Genomic DNA, 8,691 nt, shown 5'->3' on the forward strand with positions numbered 1-8,691 from the left:
TGGGAGAGGCCCTGGGTTCATTGCCAGCACCCCCCCCATACACACACACAAATATAAAATAAAGTGTATTTTACTGTGTATAAATTATACCATAATAAAGTCAATATTAAAAAACAGAGAATTAGCCAGGTGTGGTGACTCATACCTCTCACCTTAGCAACTTGGGAGACCGAGGCAGGAGGATCACAAGAATATGGCCAGCCTCAGTAACTTAGCAAGACCTTATCTCAAAATAAAAAATAATAAGGGTTGGGGATGTGGCTCAGTGGTAGAGAGCCCTTGAGTTCAATCCCCAGTACCAAAATAAAAAAGTAAAAAAAAAAACAGTATTTTTTTGGTACTGGGAATTGAATATAGGGGCCCTTTACCATTCAGCCACATCATCAGCCCTTTTTATTTTTTATTTTGAGACAGAATCTCACTAAATTGCTGAGGCTGACCTTGAACTCTTAGTCTTCCTGCCTTAGCCTCCAGAATTGCTGGGATTACAGGTGTGTTATGGTTTAGATATGAGGTGTTCCCCAAAAGCTCAGATGTAAGACAATGAAAGGTGAAATGATTGGGTTATGACAGGTTTAACCTAACCAGTGAATTAATCCCCTGGTAGAGATTATCTGGGTAGAGATTGTGGGTAGGTGGGATGTGGCTGGAGGTAGGTCACTGGGGACATGGCTTTGGGATATATATTTTGTATGTGGTGAGTGGAATCTCTCTCTGCTTCCCGGTGGCCATGTCCTGAACTGCTTTCCTCTGCCCCATTCTTCTACCATGATCTTCTGCCTCACCTCAAGCCCCAAATAATGGAGTCGACCACCTATGGTCTAAGACCTCTGAAACCATGAGTCCACAAATTAACTTTTCCTCCTCTAATTGTTCTTGTCAGGTATTTTGGTCACAGCAGTGAACAGGCTGATAAAACAAGGAGTGTGCCACTGTGCCTGGCTTAGAGAAGTGGTTTTTTAAAAAGAGAAAATATAGACCATCAAGCAGAAAAGACACACACACCACACACACACACAAACACACACACACATTCTGCATCCATCCTTCCCTCTGGGGAAGCAGGCTGCCCCCTGTGGTCCACAGCCTGAGACTGTTCCCACTAAAAATGCATGCTATGCCTCCTTTGACCTCCCTGCCACCCCCCCACCCCGCCCCCGCTGTCCCCTCTGGGATGGACTGTGCACCCTGCCGCCACAATGCAGCTGCATCTGTCAGCTGAGCCGCCTGCCCTGTGGGGCCACTCCCTCCTTCTTCCCTTTCTTCTTGGGTTCCCAGGACCCTAGTTTCTCTGGGTTCTTCCTCCATCTTTCGATGCTCCTTCTTCATGCTCCTTGCTTGGCTTCTCTCCCTCTTCCCCTCTTCAGTGCCAGGATCCCTGGGCTACTGGCCTTGGCCTTGTGTTCCCTGCACCTGCCGAGCCTCTCAGCATGATCTCACCCATCTCAGGGCTTCATTTACCATCTATTGCTGACAGTGTTCAAAGATATCCTCAGCTATTTTTTTCAGAGTATCAAGGATATGTGAGAAGAGGTAGACAGAATATGACACACACCTCAAAGTCATTTTACAATTTCTAATGCTACACACACACACACACACACACACACAGGGTCCTCTTCGAGGTCAATCCACTACAGCACAAACTCAGTAAGCCCCAACCCGAATTAATCAACTCTCTGTCAATGGCTGCTTCAGGATTCCAGTTAAGATCCACACCCAGGACTCAACCTCCAACTCTAGGGCTCAGTTGGTAGAGTACTTGCCTTGCATGCACAAAGACCTGGGTTCAATCCCCAGAACCACACACACACAAAAAAAGAACCTCCAACTCTCTCACTACCATCAATTATCCTCTTCTCTTGACTTTACCCACTATGGATTCTCTCTCCATCCCTATCAACACTCCCAGAAGTACAGAGCTTCTTCCTCACTCTCAGAGATATTCAATCAGTCACTCATTTACCTGACAAGAATTATCTGAATACCTACTATGTGCCAGATGTTGACCCAGGTGCTTGAATACAACACATAAAACTCCTACCCTATGGAACTTACATTCTAGCACTAATTTACATAAAACATAATTTCAAGTCACTCTGCCTTTTGCCTTAACCCCCCTGGGCACCAACTCTGGGCAGCCATGGTGAACTTCACAACATAAGCATCTGCTCAGTATCTTCCAAAGGACCTCATCTTCCTTGGGTCAAGTCTGGGCCAGGTGTGAGATGCCCTGATCCCTTCCCTCCTGTCTGTTCTCACCTCCCCTTCCTCACACTGGGCATGTGCATCCCCTGACCTTGGTAGGGCTCTCATGCTGGCCTCAAGTCCTGGTCTCAGCCTGCTAGACTCTCTCTCCACCAGTTATCCAGCAAATTCTGGTCACCTTCATGTCGCAGTTGACACTGCCTCCTCCAGGAAGCCTTACCTAATGTTCCAGGCAGAGTCTAGAGTTCCTTCCTCAGGGCTTCCTCTGGACCTGCCATGCCCATAGAACGGAACACACCTCACAGCATGGTGTGCCTTTCAGCAGGCAAGGACTCTGCTGTCCCCCACACCTGCTCTTATCCCTGGTGTTCATCCTTGCCTCTTGGTTCTCCCATTGCCCTAGGGCTGCTTCCCACCTTTTCTTTCTTTCTCACCTAATTTGTCAGGATCCATTTGCCACTGCCAGAAACTTTCCAGGCTGAGGTCACTAGGCTTCCTCCTTTGTAGAACACTTCCCTCCCCTTGACCTCTTAATGGCATGTGACCCTGCTGTTACTTCCTTTTTTTTAAACCAGAGGTACTTAACCACTGAGCCACAATCCCAGCCCCACCCCCTACCTTTTTTTTTTTGACTTTGAGACTGGGTCTTGCTAAATTGCTGAGGGCCTAGCTGAGTTGCTAAGGCTGCTTTGACCATGTGATCCTCCTGCTTCAGCCTACAGAGCACTGGGATTACAGGAGGGCTTCAAGGCACCTGGCTGCCTCCTTCCTAATGCCCCTCTCTTGATTTCCATGACCACATCCCTGCTTCTCAGGACAACCTGCTGGCCATCACTCTTGGTTTGGAGCCCACACTCCACACTCTGTCTGCTGAGCCAGAAAGTCACTGTCTCCAGGGCATTACCACCTCAGCTGCCACATGTGGCCAATGTCGGCATATCCAAAGTGGCTCCATAACTAGCTCCCCCCACAACCCTAGGTTCTACCACTGAGTGCATAGTTGAGAACCAATCATCAAATCCCCTTGACTGCACCCCTGGGAGTCACTCATTCTCTTGGTGTTGCCTTGCCAAGCAGCCCCAGTCCCATTCCTAACATCCCACCATCTTGGGCTGAGGATGTGGCTCAAGGGTTGAGGGAGTGCTTGCCTGGCATTCATGAGGCCCAGCATTGGAAGGGGGGGGGGCAACATCCCTCTTTTTTCCTCTCTCTTGTTTCTGGGATTGAACCCAGGAACCCTTTACCACTGAGCCACATCCTCAGCCTTTTTTATTTTTTATTTTGAGACAGGGTCTCCTTAAATTGCTTAAGGCCTCGCTAAACCTCTAAGGCTAGCCTTGAATTTGCAATTCTCCTGCCTCAGCCTCCAGAGTCTATGGGATTATAGGTATATGCCAAACTTTGTGGTGGGCACATCCCACCTTCTTCTTCTTCTTTTTTTTTGGTGCTGGGGATTGAACCCAGGGTCTTGTGCATGCAAGGCAAGCACTCTACCAACTGAGCTATATCTGCAGCCCCCTACCTTTTTTTTTGGGGGGGGGTACCATGTTTTAAACTCAGGGGCACTTGACCACTGAGCAACATCCCTAGCCCTATTTGCTGAGGCTGGCTTTGAACTCGTGATTCTCCTGCCTCAGCTCCTGAGCTGCTGGGATTACACAGTATGCCATACACCAGCTATATGCCACCTTCTTAATATCCTCACACCCAAACTTCCTTTCACCTGCTGCCACCAGAGTTGAGCCCTCATCTTGCACATAAACCCTAAGAGGCTAACCCCATGCCCTCTTTGGATCAGCCACACAGCCTCATGTGGGGGCTTTTTAAAAATAATGGTTCTCAGACCCCACCCCAGACCTATAGGGTTGGAATCTGCATTTGAACCAGACCGCCAAGGACTTGAAAGGTTTGAGAATTGCTGTCCTATCATCTCCCAACCCTATCCAACCCCTCATTTGACAACCCATGTGTTAGTAGGACCATGCACCCTTTACTTAAAAGTCCCACAGCTCCCCATTTCCCTAAGGATTAAGCCCAAACTCCTTGGCAAGACATCCAAGGCCCCTCACTGTCACCTTCCTGTCATTCACCCATCTTTCTCCTGCCACACAGACTGCCATGTGGTTGCCACAATACAAAACTCCAGCACACTAACTTTATGGTTCCTGCCCCTGTGCCTTTGACTATGCTGTTTTCCTCCACCGGATGTTCTTCTTCCCCACATCTGCCAGTAAACCCTTGTCACCTACTGGGTCCTAGCTCAAGCCTTTCCTGATCCCACAAACACAGTTACTCCACTCCCTGACCGTGTGGGCACTGTTCATAGCCCTTACCATCTTAGTTATTTCTCTATGTCTGATACCCTCACTAGCCTGGGTGTTATCTGTGTATCTTGCATGGTCAGTCCAGTGAAGTAATTACTAAAAGACAGAGTAATATAACTTTTTCAACTTCTGTCCTGATGGTTAATTATAACAAGAGGAAAGAAGATTAGATGTCAGGAAGAACTGGTAGAAAAAGAGGAACACGGCAAGGCAAATGCACACTAGTCATCTGTCCCCCTTCCTGTCCCCCCACCCTGGAAAGTTCCCCAGGAGCACAGTCATCAACCTACAGAATGTTAACTCCAAGAGGGCTTTCAAGATTTTGTCACCCAATCAAATATCAGAGAAGGTAATTGCTTTTCTCAAGATCATATTGCTGGGAGCTTTGAAGTTTAGGTAGACGGCTATCTCCTCTCTTGCCCTTCTTCCTCTCCTGCCCAACCTAACTCCCTAGAAGTCCCTGATGCTTTAACAAGATCAAGGGAACTACTGGGCTTCACTGGAAACTATTAAAGCACCTGCTGGGACCCTGGCAGGAGTTGCCATAGTCCTACAGATTGGAGGAGGGTATCCAATGGCCCCCATTTTACAGTTTGGCAAACCAAGACTGCTAGCTAATGGCAGAGGCAGGATTTGAAACTAAGTATGGTGTTCTTCCTGTTGAGGAATCTGTGAAAAGCCAGGAACCCCACATGTGCAGAGTCACTACAGTAATCATGACTATGGACCTCCTAATGCCTGGGGAATCCCCTCACTCCCACTAGTTCCTCTTTAGATCAGCCTGTATCTACCATGAACTGGGGGGGTTTAACTTAGGAAAAAACCTCTACGTCACCCATGCAAGCAGACCAGGCCTACTAGATGGACTGGACCGTCACCAGTCATAACCTTTAAGGGGAAATCACCTTTCCCTGGGCCCCGCACTTGACAGTCAAGGTGGCCATGTCATCACTGATTGGTACTAATAGCCTCAGATGGGGAAACTGAGGGTCCTTGATAAGGCATTAGGGTAGGTCATAATCAGTAAGTGACAGGGCTAGGACTGGAACCTAGGTCTGTCTGATAATAGAGCGACCTTCCCGGCTAGCGGTTCCTCCAGGTCACGCCAGGCGTTCCAACCACCCAACCACCTGAAGCCTCTCAATGGCTGGATTACCTCGGGAAAGGAACTTAACCTCTCCCAACGCCCCCAAGGTCAGAAGCTTCACTTTGAGGGCAGAAAACGACGTGCAAAGGAAACGCAAACCCGCGGGCGCCGGCGCAGTCTCTTCTTCGAGCCTGGGGCTGTCTAATGGCCCAGAGGAGAGGTCGCACCCCCGGCCCCCGGGACCGGCGAAACCAAACGCCAGGCTGGCTAGAAGAAGCGAAACCGCAACACACTCGGGCCTTCCCCGCTCGGTTCCGGGAACCAGCGAGCCAGACTTCGCGGAAACGCGACCAGCAGCAGGCGCCTCCGCCCCAGGACCGCCCCGACCTCAGCCTGCAGCCCCGGCAGGGAGGTGCGGGGGCCGGCGCGGTCGGGCCCGAGCAGCAGCGCGACGCGCGCTTCCGCCCCGCTCGGCTCCGGCGGCGGCCGCGGCGGCCCCACAATCCCCTTCTGGCTCCGGGGACGGGCGGGGCGGGGCGGGGCGGGCCGAGCGGGCGGAAATAATTTTCTGTTTGGTCGTCTCTGCCCCAGTCCCTTTGCCGCGGGACGCGCGGGGCGGGAAGCGGGAACGCGAACGCGCTGCTCTGGCCAGCTTAGCTCCGCGGGGCGGGGCGGAGATCTTCAGGAACTGAGCACCTACTGTGTGTCCTAGCGCTTTGAGAGGATTTTCGTTCAGTTTTCCCTACAGCCCTTGCCAGAGGTTATCAATACTCCACTTTCAGAGAGACAGGCTGAGACTAGGAGAGATGAAGTCACTCGCCGAAAACCGCACAGCCAGGATCTGCGTGACACCTCAAATCGTGATCGCTCACACCCCAAATAGCACAGTGAACTAGAAACCACTTTTCCTAGTCTTGCTCTTGCCCCATATTCGTGAGTCGGCGCATAGTGGGTACTCAGGAAAATAAATGTTGGCAACTGAAGAATGAGCTTGACAGCTCAGCCTCGAGTACCTGCGGCGAATGTAGCCCGCCGGGGGCGGGGGGGGGGGCGCCGGCCTACCCCCGACCTCGGAGGGAAACCGTGGTGGATGCGCACATAGAGGAGAATTGGGCACCCCTCCCCCGAGCTCTGCACAGGCACAATACGTGGTGCTGGAGCCCCAGCCCTGGCCGAGGACAGAGTGGGTTCGAATCCTGGCTGCTCGGCTGCTTTCAGGCTGTGTGTTGTTGAGCAAGTCATTTTAAAACGTGGAGACCTTAGTTGCTCCGTCCATAAAGTGGAGCCATTAAAGCCCATCCTAAAGGATTAAACGAAACAATATTCCTAAAACACTAAACGTGTAAGTGTCGTCAGCCGTCCATCCCACAAGCTGCAGGGGCACACCGGGCACCGAGCTGATCCAGGACAAAAAGGCCTCCCCGGCCCCTGTCCCCAGGTCGCCCATCCCTGGGCGCAGGGACCAATGAGTCTTCAAATGACTCCAGTTTGGCGAAACCCGAATGTGACTACCATGGCAGTGGTGAATCCCGAAAGCAAATTATTCAAATATTCTGAAACTGGCGCACGGTTAACACTGGCATTTTCGCGTTTTTCTTGCAATTTTATTCTTGCTAGTAAAGATAATTCGTTAGAAACTCCTAAATAAGGTTTCTCCTCTGCGTCTTGTTTGACTTTTCGTATGAGCGAAGTTCACAAAACTGACCAAGAAACTGGAGTGCAAACATCCTGGCTGGGATCCCGGCCCCTCGGACAGGCGTTGGATAATACCCTGGCTCTCGGTTCCTTCCCTCAGGCACCGAAGCCGCCGAAAAGATAGACGGCTCTTCGTCCCGGCAGCCCTCCGGGATTCCCCTTGTCCACGCTGGAGCGAGCAGGGGTTGGGGGCTGCAGCCTGGAACTCAGCTTCCCGGATCTCCCCAAACTCCCGCCTGGCCAGGATTAAGGGAGTAAATCCCTGACGCCACCGACCAGGTCAAGGACAAGTTCTCCCCCGGCAAGCCCTCCCCTCCTGGGCGGGGATTCGCTCCCCCCTTGGCCCGGATGAAAGGTACTAAAGAGATGCGGAGGGGGGAGCGGCGGCCCCGGCCCCTTGATGTTCCGGTTGAACAGGTGCTGGTGAAAAGGAGGCGGACCCGGCGGAAGAGTCTGCCAGGGGGGCAGTGCGCTGAAGGGGGGCGGCCTACTCCATCCCCAATCCCCTGGCCGGCCTTCCCCTCTTCCCTCTCTCGACCCCTCCCCCTCAGGAAGCATTCCCGGCCGCGAAGTCTTTGAAGTGTCGCTGAAGCCCCCAGGGCTGCCTCCTCCCCTCCACCACCCCACCTCCCGCTGTGGGGGTGGGTGACCTTTAGTCCCCACGGGCGCCGACCCCCCTTTAGGAAATGTGTGGAAGTCAGATCTCGTCCCTTTTCCCCACACTAGTCTTGGGGAAGAAATCTTCGGGCTAATGTCCCCTCACTTCTGACCCGAGACCCAGTGTTGGGGACTTGAGCCCTTTGGAGGGAGCTGTGTGCGTGCCATTGTGTTGGTGTGCGTGCTTAGCGGTCAAGGGTAACTTGTTCGTGACCACCTCCGTGGTTGCGGTCTCTAGCGTGCGTGGGTCTCTCCGGCGCGCCAGAGGAACTGGAGCTGGGCTTGGGTCTCCAGGAGGGTCAGGTGGTGTGCCTGGATGAAGTTGCGCTTGCCTCTGTGCGCCTTGGAGGTCTGGGTCCCAGTGTGTGCGCGCGTGTGTCCGTGACAACGAAAAGCTCCTCGAGGGCAGGGATATCTATTTTGTTCGCTACTCTCCTGGCGTCTGGCACATACTAAGCGTTCAATAAATATTTGTTTAATGAATAAGTGTCTGCACGTGAAAGAATGTCTACCCTCCAGAGTGGCCTCGGAGGAAAGGGCCCGTGCGCTACCGTCCAAAGAGACCCCCAAACACTTAGAAGCGAGCAGCCCGCGTCGCTCCAATTCCTTTCCGCGTCCCTGGTCTTCACCTCCAAATTTCCCTGAGGTTGAAGAAGTGACGCAGAGACTGAGACCCGGGCGTAGCGGGTTGGGAATCGGACACCCCCGCACGAGATGGGA

This window comes from Urocitellus parryii, chromosome 7 (assembly GCF_045843805.1).
Source record: "Urocitellus parryii isolate mUroPar1 chromosome 7, mUroPar1.hap1, whole genome shotgun sequence".
NCBI lineage: Eukaryota > Metazoa > Chordata > Mammalia > Rodentia > Sciuridae > Urocitellus > Urocitellus parryii.